Raw genomic sequence first — 24339 nt, 5'->3', positions numbered from 1 at the left:
TTGAAGTTGTACACAGTGAGATAGTCTTTTTAAGCTGTTACTTGAATCAGTCCCATTGACTCTAGAAAGTCACTGCTTCTGTAGACAGATTCATTGATCACCTCTGGCTCTGGCAATGTTTCTGACCCTTCTTATCTCTCACAACGACGCTCTTTTTAGAGCACATTTCTCACTTTGGAGAACTAAGATGAAGTTCTAGATATTTACAGTGTCTGCATCTACTTCAACTTAAAAGTAAAGGCTTCACTTCTTATATTTTTTTATATTAATTAGTTTATTTGCTTTGTATCCTAGCTGTCGCTCCATCCCTCATTCCCTCCCAGTCTCACCCTTCCTCCCTCTTCTCCCCCATGCCCCTCTCCAAGTCCTTCACTTTTTTAACGTTGCCATACAGTTCAGGCATGCTATATGCACACTTGCAATGTCATCCTCAGCGCTTTTGCACTGTCATTTGCTTAAGTCGTGCCTCCACCATTCTCACACTTGGCTCCTGCATCATCCCTCTCAAGTTCTGACAAATTGCAAATGGTCTTTTACAAACTTTTTTTTTTTTAAATGAAGTAGCATTTGAAGTTTATTTTTTGAGAGTTTCACATGTGTAAAATGTGTTTTGAAAATATCTACCCCAGTTTTCTCTTCTCACTATTCTACAGCTCCCAAGTTGGCTCCCAACAACACATTCTTTCTCCACATTCCACGTTTTTTTTAAACCTTAATCCCACTGAGTCTGTTTAGTAACACACACATGGAGAATGGGTATGGGGTCATTCACTGGAGGATAGGGGACCTACCAGCAGCCACAGCCCTAAGAAGCAATTTTTTCATATTTAATTTTATCTTTATCCCTTTATTTTTTCCTTTAATACATTGGAAAGGACTTACAGTTACATCTTGACTATAATGTCAGATATCTGTATGGAAACTCCTACCCTGTCCATTCTCACAGTCATTTATCCCATTTTTCTTCTATGAATCTTACTTCACTGCCACAATAACATTGCCATGTTATCTCTGTGTACCTAATAAATTTGCATTTTCGATTTTCATTCTCCTATGAAGACTGAAATTTATCCACTTTTTAATATTTGAGATATTATAAACCTGAAATAAAGGTTGGCTTATTTCACCATTAAAAGCTTGTTTATATTTATGAGCTTGCTAAAGAGGAAACATTTGTAACAATGGATGGTATATAATTTTTGTTTGCATGCTTTGCTCCACTATTTTGTTAAATTTAGAATCATGAACTTGCACACAGATATATGAATAATTCTCATATTTCTGAGAAAATGTATGTAGATATTTATTGTTTGTTTATATTATGGCCATGACAGATTCGTAAGAAACAAGGAAAAGTGTGACAAAATTTGAACAAGTGGAGTGCTATCCACACATTTTACTTGCTTGTAATCCATAGCAGTTCTGTGAGTAATATATCTAAAGCCAACTGATAACGCATAATTGGGAAATTGTCTAATCACTTTTAAATGTTGTGAAACCAAAATGATTGCTGCTTCATAATGAATTATATTAAATTAATATTTAAATAATAAGTTTGCATTTGAAATAATTGTGAATATAGTCTTCTAATATTATTGTCTTACTATAATTTTTGATAATTTTTATTTTTTATATTAATTATAGTTTATTTACTTTGTGTCCCAGCTGTAGCCCCCTCCCTCATTCCCTCCTGATCTCACCCTCCCTCCCTCATCAACTCCTTGCCTGTCTCTAAGTACACTATAATTTTATTTCCTGTAATAATTAATTTATATGTATATTTATAATATTGTGATTAAAGTTTTGGTCTTCCAAATTTTTCGAGAAATTCTCCTTGTTAGCATACCACACTATACCCCATTCTGTTTACAAAGCACTTTATTTGGAACAAATAATGTGGAGTCAAACAGATGAAAAGTTTCTCAGTAGTTACTTTCTTAACTGCTCATTTATTCTGAGAGAAGATAGAAGGTTACAGGCAACTCTGTGCTTAAATTCATAGGGTTGGGAGTCACCAAACTTATCACTCGAGGAAAAAGTGCAAATGCCTTTGTTTTATTATACAATACATTTACTCAGAATAGTTTAATCACGAGCCTTTAAAATTAGTGTCTACAGCATGCATCATCTCTTTCATTATGATTCTGGAAAAGACAATATTGTTTTAAGGATAATTTGAAATGACATATTTAAGTATAGCAAGAATAATTTCTTATTTCAACATAACTTTTATCCTTGAGGTGAAATAGGTGTTTGTAAAACACTATAGACTTTTGCTATAGTTATTAGAATATGATATATAAAGTCATACCTGTAATTATGAAAAATTCTGTATGAGTGTGTTTAAATATTTTCCAGTTGATCTCTCAGTAACACTATTGTATCAATGAGCATAGCCCCAGCTGTTATTTTCAGGTTATCCATTGTCACTGAACTAACCCATGTGTTCCTTTTTATTTATTTATTTATTTTTAATTTTTTATTTATTTTTTATGTGTGTACTTTTTATTAATTACACTTTATCTACCCTGCATCCCCCCAGAAGCCCCTCACTTCTCCCCTCCCAGTCCCCCCCCTTACACATGCCCCTCCCCAAGTCCACCAATAGGGAAGGCTCTCCTCCTCTTCCCTTCTCTCCCAGTACACCAGATCACATCAGGAGTGGTCTCATTGTCATCCTCCATGGCCCAGTAAGGCAGCCCTCCCCTCAGGAGGAGGTGATCAAAGAGCAGGCCAACCAGACTATGCCAGAAGCAGTCCCTCCTCCCATCACCATGTAACCCACTTAGACACTAAACTGCCATGGACCACATCTGCACAGGGTGGTACTAGGCCATCTCCATGCCTGGTACTTGGTTGGGGTATGAGTCTCTGGGAAGACCCCTGTGTTCAAATTTTCTGGTTCTGTTGTTCTCCTTGTGGGGTTCCCGTCCTCTCCAGATCCTACTATTTCCCACTTATTACATAAGATTCCATGCACACCGCCCAACCATTGGCCGTAAGTCTCAGCATCTGCCCCGACAGTCCGCAGGACAGAGCCCCCCAGAGGCCCTCCCTGGCAGGCTCTTAACTTGTTTCCTGTTTTCTTCTTCTTCTGATGTCCATCCTCTTTGCCCTTCGGGATGCGGATTGAACATTCTAGTCAGAGTCCTCCCTCTAGATCAGTTTCTCTATATGTACAGATTTTAGTAGGTTTATCCTATATTATAGGTATATATATGAATGAGTATATATCGTGTGTGTCCTTCTGCTTCTGAGACAGCTCACTCAGGATGATCCTTTCCAGGTTCCACCATTTACCTGCAAATTTCATGATTTCCTTATTTTTCATTGCAGAGTAATACTCCATTGTGTAGATGTACCACAATTTCTGCATCCATGCTTCAATTGAGGGACATCTGGGCTGTTTCCAGCTTCTGGCTATTACAAATAAGGCTGCTACAAACATGGTTGAGCAAATGTCCTTATTGCGTATTTGAACCACTTTTGGATATATGCCTAGGAGTGGCTGGATTTTGAGGAAGCACTATTCCTAGTTGTCTGAGAAAGCGGCAGATTGATTTCCAGAGTGGTTGTACATGTTTAAATTCCCACCAGCATTGGAGGAGGGTTCCCCTTTCTCCACAACCTCTCCAGCATGTGTTGTCACATGAGTTTTTGATCTTTGCCATTCTGGTGGGTGTAAGGTGAAATCTCAGTGTCGTTTTGATTTGCATTTCCCTGATGGCTAATGAGGTTGAGCATTTCTTTAAGTGTTTCTCTGCCATTCGATATTCCTCCGGGCAGAATTCAAAGAAGAACTAACTCCAATTCTCTTCAAACTATTCCACAAAATAGAAACAGAAGGACAATTACCAAACTCATTCTACGAATCCATGAATCCATAGTCACCTTGGTACATAAACCTCACAAAGACCCAACAAAGAAAGAGAATTTCAGGCCATCTCCCTTATGAACATTGATGAAAAATACTCAACAAAATACTTGCAAACCGAATCCAAGAACACATCAAAGATATCATCCACTATGACCAAGTAGGCTTCATCTCAGGTATGCAGGGGTGGTTCAATATCCCGAAATCCATCAATGTGATCCACCATATTAACAAACTGAAAGAAAAAAAAAAACCACATGATAATCTCCATAGATGCTGAAAAAGCATTTGAAAAAGTCCAACATCCATTCATGTTTAAAGTCTTGGAGAGATCAGGGATATAAGGCACATATCTAAACATAATAAGGCTATATACAGCAAGCCTATAGCCAGCATCAAACTGAATGGAGAGAAACTTAAAGCAATCCCACTGAAATCAGGGACAAGACAAGGCTGCCCACTCTCTCCATATCTCTTCAACATAGTGCTGGAAGTCCTTGCTCGAGCAATAAGACAGTTGAAGGAGATCAAGGGGATACAAATTGGAAAGGAAGAAGTCAAATTATCACTATTTGCAGATGATTTGATAGTATATGTGAGTGACCCCAAAAACTCTACCAGAGAACTCCTACAGCTGATAAACACCTTTAGCAAAGTGGCTGGATATAAAATTAACTCCAAAAAATCAGTAGCCCTCCTGTATACAAAAGACAAAAAGGCTGAGAAAGAAATTAGGGAAACAACACCCTTCACAATAGCCACAAATGACATAAAGTACCTTGGTGTAACCCTAACCAAACAAGTCAAAAACTTGTATGAAAAAAATTTCAAGTCTCTGAAGAAAGAATTAGAAGAAGATATGAGAAGATGGAAAGATCTCCCATGCTCATGGCTTGGCAGGATCAACATAGTAAAAATGGCCATCTTACCAAAAGCAATCTACAGATTCAATGCAATGCCCATCAAATTACCAACACAATTCTTTACAGACCTGGAAAGAAAAATTCTCAACTTCATATGGAATAACAAGAAACCCAGAATTGCTAAAACAATCCTCTACAATAAAAGATCTTCTGGAGGTATCTCCATCCCTGATCTTAAGTTGTACTATAGAGCAACAGTTTTAAAAACTGCATGGTACTGGCATAGAAACAGAATGGTGGATCAATGGAACCGAACAGAAGACCCAGAAATAAACCCACACACTTATGGACACATGATCTTTTACAAAGATGCCAAAACCATACAATGGAAAAAAGATAGCATCTTCAACAAATGGTGCTGGTCTAACTGGATGTCTTCATGTAGAAAAATGAAAATAGATCCATACTTATCACCCTGCACAAAACTAAAGACCAAGTGGATCAAAGACCTCAACATAAAACCAGACACATTAAATCAGTTAGAAGAAAAAGTGGGGAATATCCTTGAACTCATTGGTACAGGAGATAACTTCCTGAACAGAACTCCAACAGCACAGGCTTTAAGATCAAAAATCAATAAATGGGACCTCATGAAACTGAAAAGCTTCTGTAAAGCAAAGGATACCATCATCAAAACAAAATGACTGCCTATAGATTGGGAAAGAATCTTCACCAACCCTTTATCTGACAGAGGGCTCATGTCCAGTATATATAAAGAACTAAAGAAGCTGAAAAGCAGCAAACCAAGTAATCCAATTAAAAAGTGGGGAACAGAGCTAAACAGAGAAACCATGTGTTCTTAAGTGTCCCTCAGCCCTTCCTGTTCAGCTGAGCCCATCTCATCTGTTTCAGATGAGAAACCATGGTGACATGCTTGTAGAGTACTAATTTATTGAAAAATTATTCCTATTATCATTTTACTTTTCATATGCACTAAATTTATTGAACCAAAAACATTAAAATGTTAAATTTTGGGTTTAAATTATACCCTGTAAGTCAGAGAGAGGGAAAAAAAACCTTAGAATGTGAAAGCATTAAGAGACATTAAGAGAGTTATCTGAATTTGATGTTGCCAAGAGCAACTGGGACATTAAAGAGAAGAATTATGGTAGGGCAATCAATGTGAGTAAAAATTAAGATCCCAATAAAGTAAGCAAAACTGTTGCAAAGGTATAGTCACCTTGATGATCCTGTCTTCTTCTTAGAAGCTAATTATTTATTTTTTGGGGGGGAATATTTTAGTCTAACCTATCAACATTATCTTCTGATCAATTATAGGTACATCTGAGGGGAAAGTATAATTTCTTGTCCACAGGGTTTAATTCTTATTTTAGCCCAACAAAATGTTAAACCAGTAAAATTTGTTTTAAAATTTATAAACTTCATTTCTTTTATATTTTATAGCACTACTTTTATACATAATATCTGAATAAGGAAATGTAGAGATGCGAATGACTTCTAAACTCTTAGTGTAAAATGTCCTGAGTCCAGTGCTTATTATCAGATTTCACAGAAAGAAATCCATCTTGGTAAAACTAATCACATTAATTTTCAACTAATTTTTGTCACAGTATAACATGGACATAGAAATACAGTATCACACTAACTCTATCTTAGATTCATTTTGTTTAATTTTATTTTTCCTTTTAGTTACATTTTGTTAACTCTGTGTCCCAGCTGTATCCCCCTCTCTCATTCCCTCCCCAACCCCACACTCCCTCCCTGGTCTCCTCCCTGCCCCTTTCCAAGTCCACTGTAGGGGAGGACCTCCTCCCCTTTCATTTGACCCTGTTTTATCAGGTATCTTCAGGGCTGGCTGTAAAGTCCTGTTAGATTCATTTTTACTTGTACTGAAAATAATGCTTTTAGCAGCTCTCAATTCTGCATACGTATCGAACTTGTGCCCCCAAACACAGAATTGTGCAATTGAAACCGTCGCACTTTAGACTTATACACAACAAGATATGCCTGCCAGCACTTCATATGCTGCCTATTCTTGGAACTCTCTGTGACTTTCACTGAGCCTTCAGTTTTATGTTTCAATATTCTGAAATGAAGTATATAAAATTCCTACTTGGAGAAAGTGTCTCATAGAGTTGCACAGTTTACTATGAACGTTTTATTGTTCATTTCTTGTAAAGCTATGCATAGTAGTTATCCATGGTTAGATAATATAATGTATATGATAAAAACAATTGAATATCATCTAGATACAATTTTTTAAATCTTCATTTAGAGCCCTGTATTATCACCTGTCTGCATTATTCACAATCTTAGGTATTAATGAACAAATGATATACCATCACATGAAAATGAAACTACTTTATGGTCGGCATTCTATTCCACATATAAACAAGTGAGAACACTTTTGCACACCCAACTAAAGAATAACCATGTGATCATAAAGAAAAATCTTCATCTGGAAAATGCTTGTTCTAGAAACTGGCTTGTTAAGCATTCCAGGAAAATGTCCCTGTTTTATTTATTTTTATTTATTTATTTTTTTCAATGCAGTTTATTCAGGAACCTTGAACAATCCTCGGACCCTGGGGAAAGCCAGCCCACAGCTTAAATAGCCTCTGGGTAGCCAACCTCAGCATGCCACGTGGACAATGCAGATAGGTCCACATACATGGAAGCAAGCCAGATCCTCAGCCTTAGCCAAATGTGGAATTGTTTGTGACAGAGAGCACTCACCATCGCGAAGGTGGAAGGCGGAAACCAGCTCCATCTTTAAGGCACAGCATTCCGCAGCTGTCTACAGTTCCCCCTTTTTGTTTTAGACACATCAGGCAAGAGTAGAGGTCTGATCTCTGATATTAGAAATAAATTGGGAATTTAGGATGATTTTTAACAAGCAACTGAGGCTGAAATATCCAGCTCTGAAGTTAAGACTAGCTGATGCTGGTATCTGCTTCTCCTACTTTAAACATAGTATAGTCTGTGACCTCTGATCTTCAAACAAACAATGAACTCTGTTGGATGGTAAACAGCTCAGTCAGGATTAGGCTTTAGAGAAAGATCTATGAAAAGCATAAGGATAGGTTCTATGGGTGGAAGATGGGAAGTGCATGGGGCCTCTTCCATAGGAATGTTGTGTTCTATCCATCAGGGCACCAGGGCCTAATCAATGCTCCAGATTTGAAGGATTCAGGTGCATGCTGACTTCTAATAAAATAGGAAAGGCTCTCCTGGCTGATTGACCAGTTTACTCTCTGGCCTTCTGGGTGACTAAGTGTCATTCATTTCCTTCTGTTGAAGAATAAGCCCAGGTGACTGGCACTACTGGTTTCTCCAATTCTTAATTTAATCAGAACCTCCTACACCCACGCCTTAATACTCTGACCCAAAGCAAACCTTTCTTTCATTAAACGCTGCTTGTTAGGTATATCTTTTTTTTTAATTTTATTTTTCTTTTTAGTTACATTTTGTTAACTCTGTGCCACAGCTGTATCCTGCTCCCTCATTCCCTCCCCAACCCCACACTCCCTCCATGGTCTCCTTCCTGCTCCTTTCCAAGTCCACTGATAGGGGAGGACCATTTGACCCTGTTTTATCAGGTATCTTCAGGGCTGGCTGCAAAGCTCCTATCCTTTCCATATCATACTAACTCCCCTTCTTTCTTATGATTCCCTGTACTCTGCCAAGGGTTTCGTTATGAGTCTTAGTGTCTGCTTTGAAAAACTGCTAGGTAGAGTCTTTCAGATGCCTTTTGTGGTAGACTCCTGTCATACATTCAATGCACATCCCATTTGTCTTTCTAAATGAGGATTGATCATCCTCGCCCATGTCTGCTTTCTTGATTATCTTCTTTAGGTGTGTAGATTTCATTATGTTCATCATATCTTGTAGGTCTATATAAGCGAGTCTATACCATGTTTGCCTTTCTCCATCTCCTTAGATGCCGAAAAAGCATTTGACAAAGTCAAACACCCATTCATGTTTAAAGTCTTGGAGAGATCAGGGATACAAGGCACATACCTAAAGATAGTAAGCCAATATACAGCAAGCCTATAGCCAACAATCAAACTCAATGGAGAGAAATTTAAATCAATCCCACTGAAATCACGGACAAGACAAGGCTGCCCATTGTCTCCATATCTCTTCACCATAGTACTTGAAGTCCTAGCCAGAGCAATAAGACAACTAAAAGAGATCAAGGGGATACAAATCAGAAAGGAAGAGGTCAAAGTGTCACTCTTTTTCTAGCAATGATGAAAGCAAGCAATATAAAAAGAAAGACCAGAATGTGGAGCCATTGTGATGTAGCTGAACCTGTGGTGCTTAGACATTTGTTACCAGACTGCCTCTACTGCTGTGAGAAGAGCTTAAGAGGACATTTCTGCAAGTGCTAGAAGACAGCAATGTCAGGAAAACTGCAGAAAGTGGAGGCTCAACACAGGAATATTCAGAGGGGAGCAAGAGCTCTGTCTTGAATAGCATAAGCCATTCAGTTTTTTTTTTTCTGGAAAAAAAAATCTGACTGCATTTTACCTGTGTCCTGGGAACTAGACAAAATTAAAACAAAACAAAACTTGTGCTTTTTGTTTTATTTGAGAAAATTTCAATGATTAAGACATTCACTCTGAGGTTTGGTTATTACTTTCTATTTTTCTTTTTTTGTCCACGGTGATAATGAGCCACAGTGGAGACAGAATGTTATAAAATTTATTGAGAAAAAGAATATGAGCAAGTTTAAAAGTTGCAGCCAAGGCATATATTGAAAAAGGACTGTACCAGGCACCAGCACAAATCCAAACTCTGGTCTTCACAAATTGAGTGACCTTAAGCAAATCATGTTAGCTCTGTACACTTGTCTTGTTACTGCTGTAGTTGGTGTAATAACAGTATTACTTTATAGAGATGTAGTGGAAATCAAATGACTTGTATGTAAATACTTGTAATGTTATATTAAGTAGCATTCTAAAGAATTAGAGAGATATCAGAGGAAATATTGAGATAAATACTCTATAAATAGAATAAATCATGAGAACTTCAATTACCTCATTCAGTTTCAAACATATTCTAATAACTAGTCAAATAAAAAGTAATTACCCAGTGCTACAGGGTATTTGCATATATATATATATAAAGAAAGCAAGTGTTCTATAAATTACATTTTGCCTTATTTTATACAAAATGATGTACATGTTTTTTTTCTTTTTTTACTTTCAATTTCAAGTTATTTATTGTTTTTTTTAATTATTTCTTTTCTTTTGGGCCTGTAATATAATCATATCATTTATCCCTTCTTTCTCTCTTCCTAATGCTCTTAGCTTTTTTTATTCCCCCAAAATCACTGCTTTTATTTTTTTAATTGCTGCTCTTGAGCTCAGCATTCATTAGTAGTCTGAAATTCTTTTTGTTTGTTTGATGCCTCAGGGGCTTTTCCTGTCCACTTTGACATCTCTATAGGTTTCTTCCTTTTCTAGCTTATGTTTGGCAATAATGTTATTGAGACTTTATGGCTTTAGTTTTATTTCAGAAATGTTACTGACTCTAGGTATTTATTTCTAACATTGTCCACAATAAGACACACACTTGTCATTCTCCTACCTCTGCCTCCTTTGCAAATCTTACTGGCATATGCCAACCCTGTGATTTCACCTTAAATCAATCAGACTGGCTAAGAGAAACAACTCAAGCAATACCTTGATCAGTAGAGTCTTTCAGAAGCTCTCTGTGGTAGGCTCTTGTCCTGTTCCTTGTCTTTTCCTGCTTCTGGTGTCTGTGCAGCCTTGCCAGTCTACAGAAGAAGACAATGCACCAGTCCTGATGAAACCTCTTAGACTAGGATCAAACAGAAGAGGAGGAGGACCTCCCCAATCAATGTATTAGGGGAGGGGCATAAGGAAAGAAGTGGGAGGGAGGGTGAGATTGGGAGGAGATGAGAGATGTGGCCACAGCTCTGATACAAATTGAATAAATTGTAATAAATGGTAATGATAAAATATTAAAAAAAATACTCAAGCAACAAAACATGCTGGAGAGGATGTGGAGAAAGGGAACGTCCTCCATTGATGGTGGGGATGTAAACTTGTACAACCACTTTGGATATCATTCTGGCACTTTCTCAGAAAATTAGGAATAGTGCTACCTCAAAATCCAGCTATACCATTCTTGGGCATATGCCCAAAATATGCTCAAGTACACAACAAGGACAATTGCTCAACCATGTTAGTAGCAACTTTTTTTCATAATAACCAGAATTGGAAGCAACCTAGATGTCCTTGAAGGGAAGAATAGATACAGAAATTGTTGTACATTTACACAATGGAATACTACTCAGCTATTAAAAACAAGGAAATTATGAAATTTGAATGCAAATGGATGGAACTAGAAAAGCTCATCCTGAGTGAGGTAACCCAAAAACAGAAAGACACACATAAGTAGTTATTAGACATATGATATAGGACAAACATACTAAAATCTATACACCTAAAGCTCAATCCTCATTCAAAAGGGCAAGCAGGATAGACATCGGAAGCCGGAGAAGATAGAGAACAGGACAGGAGCCTATCACAGAGGGCCTCTGAAAGACACTACTGAGGTATCGAAGCAGATGCTGGCACTCATAGCCAAACTTTGGGCAGAGTACAGGGACTTTTATGAAGGAAGGGGGAGATAGAAAGACCTGGAGGGGAAAGGAGCTCCACAGGAGAACAACAGAGGCAAATAAAATGGGCCCAGGGTCCCCTCAAAGATTGATACCCCAAACAAGGACTATTCATGGAGAAGACATAAAACCGCTGCTTACATGTATCCCATAGCAGCTCAGTATCCATAGAGGTTCCTTAGCAAGGGGAGCAGAGGCTTCTGTTTTAGGAACTCAGTGGCCTGCTCTTTGATCACCTCCTCCTGAGGGGTACACATCCTTGCCAAGCCGCAGAGAAAGACAATGCAGCCAGTCCTGATGAGACCTGATAGGCTAGGGTCAGATAGAGGGAGAGGAGGACATCCCATATCAGTGGACACAGGGGGTGGCATAGAGGGAGAAAAGGAGGAGAGGCAAGGCACAGCTGGGATTCAAAATGAATAAATTGTAATAAATAATAAATTAAAATGGAAAAATAGTAAGACAGTTACTAGAGTGGCATAGAAAAACAGACAATTAACACACATAAAAAGGGTGTTAATGTGCCATTGGAGACTCCTAATCTTGTGACCTTAATATATATAGACGCGAGCTTTTATTTTTTTGCTTGCACATGCACACACACACACGAACACAATAACAGTCCTTATTCCATCACACATATGTAGAATGAAGTAATGTTATAGCTGATATGGTGAAGAACATAAAGTTTTAAAATGTCTAAAGGACTTTCCTTTGAAACTATGAATATCTGGGCTATTTGACCATTTCCACACTACTCTATGTCTTAGTTGGGGTTCCATTGCTGTGAAGAGACACCATGGCCACAGCAACTCTTATAAAGTATACATTTAATTGGGGCTAGTTTACTGTTCAGAGGTTTAGTCCATTATCATCATGGCACAAAACATGGTAGCCTGCGGGCAGTTGTGGTATTGGAGAAGGAGCTGAGAGTTCTACATCTTGATCTACAGACATCCGAAGGATACTGTGCCTCAGTGGACTACCTGGAGAATATATGACCTGAAAGCCCTCCTCCCACAGAGACACACTTCCTCTAACAAGTTTACACATTCCCCCTTAGGCCACAACTCCTAATAGTGCCACTCTCTCTTGTCAAACATTCAAACACATGAATGTATGGTGGCACTTATCTATTCAAGACACCACAGTCCATATGAAAAAAAAATGAGAAAACAGGAGAACTATGATACAAATTTTAAGAAATTCATACTAAGCATGGGCACAAGTTCTATACCTTATTTTCAAAGCCAGAAAGGCCAAAGTGAAGTCATTACTGGCCATTCCTAAAGCTGCTGATTTGGTGGTTCCTTGATTTTTGGCAATGTGACACAAGATGTCTAGAAAGGATGACTATACATCTCATTCAAGTTGATTTTAGAGCTTCACAATATCTGAGACAGCAGTCCAAAGATTTAATTTGTATTCTGGGCTCATATTATATTCAACATTATGAAAATATGACTTTCTTTTGCCATATTGATAAGTTCTAGCATATAGCTTTATTTCATAGAATTTAATGCACAGCAATAAAAAACTATAGCCAAAGCTAAGGACCTTTGCTCCCTGGGGAAAAAAAAAGTTATAACTTTTTCCATTGTGTAGGTAAACTATAAGCCAAATGTTAAATAAAATCAACTGAAATATCTTAAAAGAAATAAAGAGCAAATTTCATAGATAGTTTCTATTTTGCTTTACTTTTCCATTACTTGTTAAAATAAATTCTCATTTCTTGACTTTTAATTTTTTTGGCTTTTCCTAATGTTAGCTTGGAACTTTGAAGAGGCTTTTGTTTTTTCTTTATTAGCATAGATGTTAATTATTTTTAACAGTTTATTCAGGAGTGAACAAATGTTAGTGAGGTTCAACATTAGGTTGATAGTTTGTGGGAAATACTATGTCTGGTCATCTTAAAGAAATATTCAGACAAGAAATCGATTACCGTGAACAACTGACTCTGTATACGTGTTTATAGCTTACCAGCCTGAAGTTTCTAGATGAAATATAGAAAGGGAGCAGCCTTGCCAGGCCACAGGGGAAGGCAGTGCAGCCAGTCCTGATGAGGCCTGATAGCCCAGGGTCAGATGGAAGGGGAGGAGGACCTTCCCTATCAATGGACTGGAGGAGGGGCATGGGAGGAGAAGAGGGAGGGCAGTTTTGATTGGATGAGGGAGGGGGCAACAGCTGGGATACAAAGTGAATAACCTGTAATAAATAAAAAATAAAGCATAGTTATTTTTTCCATTTCAGAAAAATTTGTTATTTTTTTAAAAGATATCTGCCTCAGGCACTATTTGATACACTCTGACACTAAATAAAGTGTGGTTTATCAGAAATTTAACATTAATTCATTGACATTTATTTATTTCCCAACGCAAGGAACCTCTTCAAGCACAAATGCAGAAATTTTCATTACTCATCACGGTACTTTGGTTAAAAAACTTCCATACCTATAATTTATCATCTGAAATTTTAACGTGATGAATATTTATTGATATAATATGAACAGTGTGTACTATGATGCTCCAAAAGCTGTGGTCAAAGAGGTAGGAAAGAAAACTAATGTAAGTATATTTTAATTTCAAAACATGAATATAGAATATGTAAATTAATTAATGCATTAATATATATTCAATATAGATTGTAATTGTTTTTATTTGAAACATGAATATAGATGTATATGGAGAGAGAAAGAACATTAAATTATATACTATGAAATGTACAAAGTAGTCCCTACTCTTCTTTTTTTATTGCCCAGGCTGATCATCCTTCCTTCTTATAAACAGGATGAATGTATAAAAACATGCACCACAAAGTCTCTTATCTGGTTTAATTCTTTCTACTCTACGTGATTTTGTTGCTGTTGTGGTTTTTGTTTTGTTTTGTTTTGCTTTGTTTGTACTGGTATTAAGAAATATACCTCTGTAGTAATATACATTTCTATTGCTCTGAAGAGACTCCATGGCTAAAGCAACTTAGAGAAGTGTTTATTTGGGACTTCCAGTTTCAGAGTGTGCATGCATGGTCAATGTGGTGGGTAGGGGAGCTAACTTGGGAATGGTGCTTGCTTTTGAAACTTCAAGGATTGTTCTGAGTGACGCTTTTTCAACGCTACATCTCCTAAATCTTCCCAAACAGTTTCATTAACTGGGGGAATAGCCCCTAAACATTTGAGTTTACAGGAGCCACTTTTATTCCAGCCACCACACTAAAATCCTACTTGAATATAATATCCATGAAACTCTTGTCACCTTCTTTAACATCACAGGATTATGTTGTCAAGTAGAATTCCTACAGTTTTTTAATTCATTTATTTATCTGCCTGACTGTCAGTGTTCTATGTTTTTGATTAAAATACAAGTGAACACAGAACAGCAGGAACTCCAGCCTCAAAGTATGACATCTATCACCCTGTGTTTTAATACAAACAGTGCAGTCATTTTTCTCTCAGCTTATCTATTGGATCGATTCTTAACACATGCCAACTTCTGGCTTGATTTATTTTTCAGTTACAATTTGAATTGTTTATCTTCTCAGAAGCATGCACTTTTGTGCTATACAGTATCATAATAAAAAACACTTTGATAGTCCAAGAACTTTGTTACACACAGAAATTCTAAGCACTATACATATAACTACATATAGTAATAATGGTTTTAAAATATTTATGGGGCCTGGAGAGATGGCTCAGCAGTTAAGAGTACTGTTTGCTCTTCCAGAGAAGCCAGGTTGAATTCCAAGTACCCATATAGAAGGTCAAAACTGTAACTCCCATTGCAAGGATCTGACACCCTTACTTTCACTAAGTCAAAACACCAATATACATAAAATAAAAATAAATCAATTATTTAAAAAAATATTCATGAGAACTCCGAAACACCTAAAATCACCCAGTTGCTTAGGGTTTTTCTTTCTGTTGATGCTTCTTCCAATTACTAATACTCATTTCATGAAGATCTTGGTAAAGAAAAGAGCATGGAGGTATGTTCTGTAACTATGGTGGGATACTCTTTGTGGGTGACTCTTAGGTTCAAATATGTTTATAAATGCAACCCACATATTTACACTTTTGAACATATGATCTATGCCATTTGTGCTGTTAACCAAACTCTCACAGAGTTTGGTTGGTACAGAGCTGACCTTCACTATCAGAAAGTCTAGGCCCACCATCATGTTAAGGAGACCTTTAATCTTCACCTTTAGCATCACAAAATCCCTGTAACCCTACATTCATACATTTTCTTATATATAATGATTTATTTTAATCATCCTTCTGCAGTTTAGTTAAATTATTTTCAATAGCTATGAATAGTGCCATAGCCTTTTTACAAGGTTTCTTGACTAATAGTCTATTTAATGTATATTAAATATGAAGTAATAGTCGACAAAGGCAAGTGTCCTTTTGATCCCATTACTCATGGTCTTATAGCGTTATCATGTTGCCAAATGGCCACTTATATCAAATGAAAATTACTGACCATGCCTTTTAAAATATTATACCAATTAATACAGAAAGACCCTGCAATGCACACATAATCTTCTCTGGAATGAGCTCATCTCTTTTCATCTGAGCTCATGTTCGCTGCAGTGTTGACTATGAGTTTATGATCCAATATGGGGGCTATTAACCTTAACAAAATTTACCAGTGGTGAGTCTGCTGGTAAAATAGGTATAACCATTACCACCTACAGAATATTTAAATCTGAATGTTACCCTGCATTAAGCATAAAAACAGAATATCATTTTGTTCCTTATACACACACAGATTATATGTATGTATGTATGTATGTATACATTTAATGTGCATGATAGAGATCTAATAATTCATGTATTAAAAATACTTCTAAAGGCATTGCTGGGGGAAAAGCTTGCCATGGGGCTTTCATGGGAGCAAGCAATGACAAAACAAAGGGGAAAACATCAAAGCTTTCAGGAGAGCAAGTAAGGCAAACTAGACATAAGTATTATTGATATTAAGTATCAAAACATCTGTTGCTAAAATTTTAAATAGCCCAAACAAGTCTAAATGACACTGAAGTATTTAAAAAATTATGTATAAAAGTGGTTCCTGAGATTATTACCAAAAATATCAAAGCAAACCAAGTAAGAGGTCTTAACAGTAAAATAACTAAGTGTTTAACTAAAAAAGGAAATATCAAAATATTAAAATAAAAAAAAATCACTGAGTTACTATGGGCTACATCTGAGGTTCTAGGTTCTCTCCATGCATGGTCCTTTATTGGGGTATCAGTCTCCTCAAGAACCCCTACGCCCAGTTTTTGTTTGTTTCTTTTGTTTGTTTGTTTCTTTGTTTTGGCTCTGTTGATCTCCTTAAGAAGCTCCTGCCCCCTCCAGATCTTTCTGTCTCCCTCTTGTTTCATAAAATTCCCTGTACTCTGCCCAAAGTTTTGCTATGAGTCTCAGCATCTGCTTCGATACCCTGATCAGAAGAGCCTTTCAGAGGCCCTTTTTGGTAGACTGCTATCCTGTTCCCTGTTTTCTCCCTCTTCGGATGTATATCCTGTTTGCCCTTCTGATGAGGATTAAACATCTTCCCTAGGGTCTTCCTTGTTGTTTAGTTTCTTTAGAACTGTAGATTTTAGTATGTTTATCCTATATTATATGCCTAATATCCACTTATAAGTGAATATATACCATGTGTGTATTTCTGTTTCTGTGTTACCTCACTCAGGATGATCTTCTCTAGTTCCATCCATTTGCCTGCAAATTAATGACTTCCTTGTTTTTAATTGCTGGGTAGTATTGCAATATGTTAATGTACCACAATTTCTGTATACATTCCTCAGTTGAGGTACATCTAGGTTGTTTCCTGATTCTGGCTATTGCGAATAAAGCTTTTATGATTATAATTGTGCAAATGTCCTTGTTGTATGTTTGAGCATCTTTGTATATATGCCTAGGAGTGAATAGTTGAATCTTGAGGTAGCAATATTCCTAATTTTCTGAGAAAGGGCCTGATTTCCACAATGGTTGTACAAGGTTACATTCCTTCCAGCAATGGAAGAAGGTTCCTCTTTCTCCACATTCTTTACAGCATGTGTTGTCACTTGAATTACTTTAAAATTTATTAATTTTTTATTAATTACAGTTGATTCACTTTGTATCCCAGCTGTAGGCTCCTCCCTCACCCCCTCCCAATCCTACCTTCCTTTCCTCTTCTTCACCCATGCCCCTTCCCCAGTCCACTGATAGGGAAGGTCCTCCTCCCCTTCCTTTTGACCCTAGTCTATCAGGTCTCATCAAGATAGGTTACATTGTCTTCCTCTACCACTTGAGTTTTTAATCTTAGCCATTCTGATGTGTGTAAGGGGACATATAAGGGTCCTTTTGATTTGCATCTTCCTGGTGACTAAGGAAGTTAAACATTTATTTAAGTGTTTCTCTGCCATTTGATATTCCTTTATTGAGAATTCTCTGTTTAAGTCTGTACCCCATTTTTAACTGGATTACTTGGTGTGTTGGTCTATTTTTTTTAATTTTCTTTATATATTCTGGATATTAGCTTCTTGTCAGATATAGTGTTGGTGAAGATTCTTTCCCATTCTATAAGCTGTCCTTTTGTTCTGATGACAGTGTCCAGAGCTGTCTCTGGCATGAACTCAGTGGCTGGCTCTTTGATCCCTTTCCCCTGGGGATTTGGGGGAGAGTGTGCAGCCTTGAAAGACAATTCAGGCATTCCTGATAAGACTTGATAGGCTTGATAGGTCAAATAGAAGGGAGGAGAACCTCCCCTGTCAGTGGAGTAAGGGAGGGGCATAGGGGGAGAAGAGAGAGCAAGTATGGAATTGGGAGAAGAGGGAGGGTGCCACATCTGGGATACAAAGTGAATAAATTGTAATAAATTAAAAAAAGATAAGAAACAAAAAATCTGAGTGGAGGTTCTAGGTTATAACCATACATGGTCCTTGGTTGAATGTCAGTCTCAGAAAAGACCCTGTGCCCAGGTATATTTGGTCCTTGTGGAGCTCCTATCCTTTCCCCAACAGACTAACTCCCCTTCTTTCTTATGATTCCCTGTACTCTGCCAAAGGTTTGGTCATGAGTCTTTGCTTTGAAAACACTGCTAGTTAGAGTCTTTCAGATGCGCTCAGTAGACTCCTGGTAGCTCAGTAACCAATTGGTTTCCCAAAGTGAGGGGAACAAGGACTATTTCTAACAGGAACTCAATGACTGGCTCTTTGGTCTCCCCACCCCCAAAGGGAGGAGCAGTCCTGTTAGGCCACAGAGGAGGGCTTTGCAGCCAGTCCTGAAGATACCTGATAAAACAGGATCAGATGAATGGGGAGGAGGTCCCCCCATCAGTGGACTTGGAAAGGGGCACGGTGGAGATGAGGGAGGGAGGGAGGGACTGGGAGGGAATGAGGGATTGGGACACGGCTGGGATACAGAGTTAATAAAATGTAACTGATAAAAAAATAATAATAATAAAATAAAAAAAGAAAAAATAATGTACTGATAACAAGTCATCAATAAAGTTATTTTAAAACAAACAAACAAAAAAAAAGAAACAAAAAATCACTACCTCACAAAGATGGAATTCTACAAGAAGGGAAATTTGGATTAAAGATGTGCTGAAGATACCTGATAAGCTAGGGTCAGATGGAAGGGGAAGAGGACCTCCCCTGACTTGGAAAGGGGCAGGGAGGAATGAGGGAGGGGGCTATGACTGGGATACAAAGTAAATAACCTGTGACTAATATAAAAAATAAAAACTATAAAAAAGATGTTATTAATAACTTATGTATAAAAATACACAACTCTTGGATAGATGTTTCATAAGCTGTCTATGGAAAAAATGTAAAGATATGAATATAATAGAAAATAATTATACTGAATATCAATGAAATAAAATTATAAACCAAAAGGAAAAAATATCTTACTATTAGTGCATATGAGTCATCCATAATAGTAATCAAAGGCAACGGTTTTAAATGCACAGATACTTATGTGTGTAAGAATACATGCAATTTAAACTTTTAATAATCAAGTGAAGACAATGCAGCTACTCCTGATGAGAACTAATTGACTAGGATCAGAAGGAAGGAAAAGAAGTCCTCCCGTATCAGTGGACTTGGGGAAGGGCATGCATACAGAGGGTGGAGGAAGGGAGGGATTGGGACTGGAGGAGGGAGGAAACCACAGGGGGATACAAAGTGAATAAAGTATAATTAATAAAGAATTAAAAAAATAATCCAGTGAAGAGCTGCTATGCACATGGTTGAGAAAAAAATTATATCCAGTGAAGATTTAGTTTTGAGAGCTGTTGGAAAGGTATAAATAAAATTAAAATATCAGAAAACCCACACTGTAGTTAATCCTCTTCTTGAACACAGTTCATAGGTCCTTGTTCCTCGTAAAATATGCATTCAAAATGTGTTATCTTCATATTTTTGGTTATGGGGAAAAGCAAAGCTTGAAGTATTTCTCAATTCCTCATTTTTGTTTAAACGTAATTATGTCCTTTGCAAAAGTTCCCAGAATACATCCATAACATTCAAAAAAAAAACACATGAACAACAGGACTGCTGCCACCCTTGTTTTGTTTCCTCGTTTGTGAACGCTCAGCATACACTGCATTTGTCAGTTCCGGTTCAATGCAAATGAGTTATACCGTTCTGTATTTAAATCAAGGGTGATTACAAACCTTTCAATGTAATCATTAGCTCCTCATTCCATTATGAGAGTTAAGTAAGTGCTTAATTACACATCTAGTGTGAAGATAAGACAAAGGCATCTCTTCCAGCTTTCTGCTCTCATAAAAAGACATTAAATTTTAGAATAAAACTATCTACACTAAAAAAAATGACTAAGAATACAAAGATACAAAGAGAGTTGTTTTAAATGCTCTCCATTTTATAAATTCATCAGATTAAGAAATGCTTCTAGTCTTTCAGAGAAACATATTTGCTGAAGTCTGTGAGTGTTGGACTCTTTTGCCAGACAGACTGCTTCCTCCTTGCCTTTTTGTTTTCTTTCTTTCAGTAGTATGTGTACCAAGCATCAGATGTGTTTTTTCTAAAACTGTTTACACCAGTTTTTTCAATTTATGTAATTTATTTAAATTTCACCTAAAATCATGAAAATTGGACTATGAAACAAATAGGGATGCTTCTATAAAAACAAATTATATTCATCAAAAATGAGCCTATATAGGTGAGTTGCTTAGTACACCGTCTCAGAGTAAGTGTTACTCTGAGTAACATCACTGACTAAGAGTAATATCACTGACTAAGAGGATTCTGAACGCAAATTGCTTCCTACAAGTGTTTGTAATTAATGTACCTTAAAGAGATGGCAAGAGAAAATTGTTCAGAATGAGTTACTAGTAGAGTGAATACCTAAAAAACATCTACAAAATTGAATGATTCAGATAGAAAAACCTTTTCCATACTTTATATATGATTATCACATCAACTGACTTGTATGTAAGCTGTCATGAGACACTAACGTCCCTTTACGTCTGATACCATGTAACTCTTGTTCTTCCTCATGGACACATCAGATTGGAAACATACTGGACAACTCAGTAAAAGAAAGGCAGAACTTGGAAGCTGGTGGTTGCTGTTCAGTTTGAAAAGCTGGAAGGTCAGGGTAAGAGTACATGCATGCGTATGGGTGTGTTAGTGCACGTGCCTGTGAGGACATGCGTTTGGATTTGAAGAGAAAAAAAAATAGCTCTTAGAGTGGGTGTGGAGAGTTATAAAGGATTCCTTGTGAAATATGCAATGTAAAGATGCATTTGGAATACGTTTAAACCCCAAATATGAAAGGAAATACAGTTAATTGGGGTGGATTTATGGTATTTAGAGAAAAGTCAAATGAAATCAGGCAGTAATGATATGTTTGGTTTCTTTTTTTTTTTTCAAAACTCCTTTTCCTCATTTTTTTTTTTTTTTAGAAAATATATCTTTTATTTTTATTTTTATTTTTTTTTTCAATGCAGTTTATTCAGGAACCTTGAACAATCATCTGACCCTGGAGAAAGCCAGCCCACAGCTTAAATAGCCTCTGGGTAGCCCACCCAAGCGTGCCACGTGGGCAATGCAGATAGGTCCAGATACATGGAAGCAAGCCAGATCCTCAGCCTTAGCCAAATGTGGAATTGTTCGTGACAGAGAGCACTCACCATCGGGAAGGTGGAAGGTGGAAACCAGCTCCATCTTTGAGGCACAGCATTCCGCAGCTCTCTACAGTTCCCCCTTTTTGTTTTAGATGCATCAGGCAAGAGTAGAGGTCTGATCTCTGATATTAGAAATAAATTGGGACTTTGTACCGATGTTCATTTAGGTGTCATCCACCCAAAGAGCATCAGACACGTCCTATACCTTTTTCTCAGAGGTGGGACCTGGGGTATCAACCCGCATGCAATCAGACATGCTCTTCTCTGGGTCCAAAGTGGCTGACCCTGAGTGCAGTACTTAGCCTCGCATCCTGAGCGTAACATTTGAGCTTTTTATGGTATCCAACCATGCTTGGGGAGACTGTCCTGCTTCAATGGCTGTAAAGGCCTGAATGATCATGGCTGCATCACACTGTTGTGAGACTCTAATCTTGCATATATACCACAGGCAAACCAAGGAGACCAACACCAGAAGGCCTGCTAACGCTCCCATGCCCGCCCATTCCTTCAGATGTTTCATGGCTGCAGCAATCCATGATGATAATCCTGTGGCTAGTCCTGCGTCCACTCTGGTAGAATTTACTGTGACAATGGCCACTCTCAGCTGCTCCATCGTAGTATCGAATTCTCCAGTCCAATTACCTAAAATATAGCTCGACAATTGTTTAGACAGATTTGCAGCACAGGAAAAATTCTCATGTTATATGCTAGTGACTCAAAGTCCAGCATATTTTCATTGACAGCCAAGGTGAGCGATTTGCCATAGGGTATCAATTTGCTCCTGCACGAGGTCAATCCTCTGATTGAACACCATCAAGCTTCCTTTTAGTTGAGCATTAATTCCTTTATGTACAACTAAGGCATGAGCTACATTGGCTAAATGATTATTCAGGGTCTGAGCAGTCTGCCCAGTATGACTCATGGCTAATGCCCTGGTGGTAGCTCCAACAGCCGCCAATGAGATGGTAGTAACAATGGTGGCTGTAGTTCCAAGATCCCTTTTCTGTCTGAAGAGAGTCATAGCGTGAGGGGCATCAACGGGCACAGGCACCCAGTGAGGCATGTGCGTATCTAGGGCATACCTAAATTTACTAGCATTCCAGCATTGGGCAAAAAAGCAAGTATCATTACCACAATTACTTGGCTCTATCTGGCTAATAATGAATAAAAATGGGGGATATAGACAAACAGGTGTGGGCTTATAGGAAATATTATGAGAAGCCTTAACCCCCTCGTTGAAACATCCTGCGTCAGTTCTAGAACTAGAAGTGGTGGTGTCCAAGGTCTGAGTAGGTTCAGGAGACCACTGCCCCCAGGGGCGAGACGTACTCCATGCCAATTGATTAACTCCATGTTTTCCTCCACTTTTGAAAGTCATTTAAGGTTCTTAAATTATTTTTTTCCTTTTTTTTTAAATTTTTCATCAATTACACTTTATTCATTCTGCATCCCCCCATAAGCCCCTCCCTCCTCCCCTCCCAATCCCACCCTCCCTCCTCCCTCTGCTTTCATGCCACTCCCTAAGTCCACTAATAGGGGATGTTCTCCTCTCCTTTCTGATCTTAGTCTGTCAGTTCACATCAAAAGTGGCTGCATTGTCCTCTACTATGGCCTGGTAAGGCTGCTCCCCCCCAGAGGGAGGTGATCAAAGAGCAGGCCAATGAGATTATGTCAGAGGCAGTCCCTCTTCACATTACTATGTAACCCAATTGGACTCTGAACTGCCCTGGCTACATCTGTGCAGGGGTTCTGGGTTATCTCCATGAATAGTTCTTGGTTGGAGTATGAGTCTCTGGGAAGTTCCCTGTGTTCAAATTTTCTTGTTCTGTTACTCTCCTTGTGGAGACCCTGTCCTCTCCAGCTCTTACTATTTCCCAGTTCTTACCTAAAATTCCGTTCACCTGCCCAACAGTTGCCCATCAGGCTCAGCATCTGCTTTGATAGTCTGAAGGGCAGAGGCTTTCAGAGGCCCTCTGTGGCAGGTTCCTAGGTTGTTTCCTGTTTTCTTCTTCTTCTGATGTCCATCCTCTTTGCCTTTCCGGATGGGGATTGGACATTTTAGTTAGGGTCCTCTCTCTTGCTTAGTTTCTTTAGATGCACAGGTTTTAGTGGGTTTGTCCTATGTTGTATGTCTATATGAGTGAGTATATACCATGTGTGTCTTTTTGCTTCTGGGACAACTCACTCAGGATGATCCTTTCCAGATCCCACCATTTACCTGCAAATTTCATGATTTCCTTATTTTTCATTGCTGAGTAATATTCCATTGTGTAGATGTACCACAATTTCTGCATCCATTCTTCAGTTGAGGGGCATCTGGGTTGTTTCCAGCTTCTGGCTATTACAAATAAAGCTGCTACAAACATGGTTGAGCAAATGTCCTTTTTGTGTACTTGACCTCTTTTGGATATATGCCCAGTAGTGGTATGGCTGGATCTTGAGGAAGCGCTATTCCTAGTTGTCTGAGAAAGCGCCAGATTGATTTCCAGAGTGGTTGTACAAGTTTACATTCCCACCAGCAGTGGAGAAGGGTTCCCCTTCCTCCACAACTTCTCCAGCATGTGTTGTCACTTGAGTTTTTGATCTTGGCCATTCTCATGGGTGTAAGGTGAAATCTCAGGGTAGTTTTGATTTGCATTTCCCTAATGGCTAGTGAGGTTGAGCATTTCTTTAAGTGCTTCTCTGCCATTCGGTATTCCTCTACAGAGAATTCTCTGTTTAGCTCTGTTCCCCATTTTTTAAGTGGATTACTTGGTTTGCTGCTTTTCAGCTTCTTTAGTTCTT

The sequence above is a fragment of the Meriones unguiculatus genome, chromosome 17, assembly GCF_030254825.1.
Source record: "Meriones unguiculatus strain TT.TT164.6M chromosome 17, Bangor_MerUng_6.1, whole genome shotgun sequence".
Lineage (NCBI taxonomy): Eukaryota > Metazoa > Chordata > Mammalia > Rodentia > Muridae > Meriones > Meriones unguiculatus.
This window is presented reverse-complemented; position numbering follows the sequence as displayed.